The following is a 3,379-nucleotide window of genomic DNA, read 5'->3' as shown; positions in this document are numbered from 1 at the left end:
TACCATGCAATCATCATAATATAATGCAAATCAAAAGGAAAACCAACATAAGATAAATAAATATCAATTGTATAATTCATTGAAAAGACCATTGGCTCTCAAACTACAGAGTCTGTTAACAACTCATAATTAATATTTGTGTTATGAGAAAGTCACAGGATCTGTGGCCTTAACTGTAATTTGAGGGACTTCCCTCAAATTGAATTTCTTGAGGTTTCTTCCAACTTCGGATCTATAATCCAATTATGTAATATCAAATACTCAAAGTATGATAATTGCTTCGTAGATTTAAAAATATGGAGCTGATAGACCTCCAAAAATTACAAAAGAGATCTAAATACTATTCAGGCCATTAGAAACAATTCTCTGGCGCAGTGAAGGTTCAGCCGCAGGCGCCGCCACCGAGGCTGCAGCTCCGGCTTCTATTGCTGCTACTCCGGGTGACCAGGGGGCAGCCACAGGTCGTGGCGCAGACCTGGAAGTAGCGACGGTCCGGCGCGGGACCCCTGGACGAGCCCAGGGGGCGGCCAGGGGACCCCGGGAATGTACAGGTGTAGGCGGCTGCGGCCGAGTGTCGTCAGTGTCTTCCTGATGGAAGTTCCCTTTTATCCACTATGGAGATGGAACAAGAAAAAATCAGTCTGAGCAGAGTTGAATCCAGATTCAGCCTCTTTCCTCTGTTCAGCATGTCACGGAGATGTGGGCTGGAGCTATGGGAATCCCATCCGGGGTCGCGCCAAGTCACGGAGTTTGTCTGTCTCACCTGCCCTAGGGAGAACTAAAGAATTCAGGAGGACCCGTTCTTTGCATGGGCCATGCCCAGTGATCACTTTTGGTCCAAAGGCTTGTATGCTGCAGAACCCCAAGACTATCATGTACATTCAGGATCCAGGAAGCCAGCGGTTGACATGGAACAAATCTCCAAAGAGTGTCCTTGTAATAAAAAAAGATACGAGAAGCCAGTCTCCTGCCGCCTTTTAAAGCCCTCTGTTGTGTACCTTATGGAGGAAAACAACATGATTGTTTATGTAGAAAAAATAAGTTTTAGAAGACCCTGCCATAATAAATGATGTACATTTTGAAGCCGTGAAGAAGAAATTCTGCACCTTCAAGGAAGATTATGACGACATCTCGAATCAGATAGACTTCTTCATCTGCCTGGGAGGAGATGGGGCCTTGTTTTATGCTTCTTCACTTTTCCAGGGCAGCGTGCCTCCAGTGATGGCCTTCCACCTGGGATCTCTCGGTTTCCTCACCCCTTTCAACTTTGAGGACTTTCAGTCCCAAGTTACTCAGGTGATAGAAGGAAATGCCGCTATCTTTCTTCGAAGCAGGCTCAAGGTAAAGGTCGTCAAGGATCCCGGGAGAAGAAGGCCATGATCCAGAACAGCATCGACGAGAACGGAGTGTTGTCTCCCAGCCTGGAAAAAGAGAGCAGCAAGCAGATTATGCACTACCAGGTTCTAAATGACGTGGTGATCGATCGGGGTCCTTTCTCATACCTCTCTAATGTCGAGGTTTATCTCTATGGACACCGGATAACTACAGTCCAAGGGGATGGAGTGATTGTGTCCACGCCCACGGGGAGCAGCATAGCCTACCCTGCTGCTGCTGCAGGAGCCTCCATGATCCACCCAAACGTCCCTGCCCCCACTCACTGTCCTTCCGGCCCATCCTGGTGCCTGCCTTCGTGGACCTCAAGATCACACTGTCACCGGAAGCTAGGAACACAGCCTGGGTGTCATTTGATGGGCGAAAGAGACAAGAAATCTGCCATGGAGGCAGTATCAGCCTCACTACCTCTTGCTACCCTCTCCCCTCCATCTGTTTCCGGGACCCTGTGCATGACTGGTTTGAGAGCCTGGCCGAGTGTCTGCATTGGAAGGTCCGGAAAAAGCAGAACCACGTCACTGGGGAGGAGGAGGAGTTCTAGGCAGTCCAGCGGCGCCCCACGAGGTCCCTGTTTCCTGGGGAAGCTTGTGCAAATCCTTTCAATGTGTTCTTCTTTGACCTCAACCCCCCCAGCCCCTGGAAGTCGACCAATCTGTGTATGTGACTGTAAATATATATATATATATATACCCATACATGCATACATACACATACACACATATACATATATATACATGTATGTATGTATGTATGTATATATGTATATGGTGATGTACCTCATATCAATTGTCTCATCTGCTAATGACCAGATATCATGTTATTTCCTATCCATTGGCCAAAGGGAAGAGTTTAAAATTTGTCTTTTTTTGTCAACAAAATTAACTTGTTTAATGTTATGAATTGTTTCCTTTTGTGCTTTATAAATAAGCAAAATTAGAAATGAGCCGGCATTTCTAAAAGATATCAAACATCCACATGCTCATTTGTAGTTTCAAATTCAAAGTGATTTTCTAAACCACCATTAAAAATGTGACATTACAATAAAAAAAAAGAAACAATTCTCAGTGTTCCTAAACTTTCTCATTTTGCTTTATAGACCAGCACATTCACTTGTTGTACAAAATCACTAAAGATGACAATCAATTTGCCACAGTTAGATATTCGTGCTGGTGTCAAATTTCTAAGCACTATTACAATGTTATCCTTGAATGCTTCCTCAATTTCACCAGTTGTTACCAAATTGCATACTCACTAAAATGCATTTAAAAGGTCCTTCTTAGTCTATATTTTTATCATAGCATACTGAAAGGAAGCAAATCATGGCTTTTCTTCTTTCACCTCTGATTGAATTCCCTTATGGGAACATAAAAACTCACTAGGTTTCTTTTTTTTTTTTTTAGATAGAATCAGCTTATGGATACCCTTGGCTTAAAAAATTCATAGTTATCAGTATAACAATAAAAATAATTCATCAGGAAATAAGAGAAAAAATATATAAATGGCTTGCATTGATGCAAAGCTTCAAATTTTATGAAGAACTTGACATATGGTGAGAAAATAATTGGTCTCTGGCCAGCTGACTAATTCTTCCCTCCTTCTCCATCATCAACCAGCAATTGATAAAATCACAGAAGTCAAGAGACAGATAATAGAGACAATAAACTATTAAGACAAAGTACAGATACATGTTACAAAATGTTTTGTTACTTTAAAATGTTTGGAACTTTTGTTGACTCATTTGGAAGGATCAATGAGATTTGAAGTTTGAAATTTGAAGCAAGAAGTTTGGCTATGCCCCTGATTGCTTTGCAAAAACTGAGCTCACTCGTTTTGTAAGGCACATACATACATACACATACACATTTATAGCCATGTTACTAGCAGATGTACTTGGCTATTTGGAAACTGAACATCCAGGACAGAGCAGAGACAAGCTTTTCAGATAGACACAGAGATATAGAAAATAAGTAGCTTCAAAAATATTTAC

At 42.1% G+C, this 3,379-nt stretch overlaps 1 pseudogene; it reads left to right on the top strand.

Moving 5' to 3' along the window:
- The first annotated feature begins 581 nt into the window (after positions 1-581).
- LOC122751169 lies at positions 582-1,933 on the top strand (annotated as a pseudogene).
- The last annotated feature ends 1,446 nt before the right edge of the window (positions 1,934-3,379 follow it).

Source organism: Dromiciops gliroides, chromosome 3, assembly GCF_019393635.1.
Source record: "Dromiciops gliroides isolate mDroGli1 chromosome 3, mDroGli1.pri, whole genome shotgun sequence".
Classification (NCBI taxonomy): Eukaryota; Metazoa; Chordata; class Mammalia; order Microbiotheria; family Microbiotheriidae; genus Dromiciops; species Dromiciops gliroides.
This window is presented reverse-complemented; position numbering and strand designations above follow the sequence as displayed.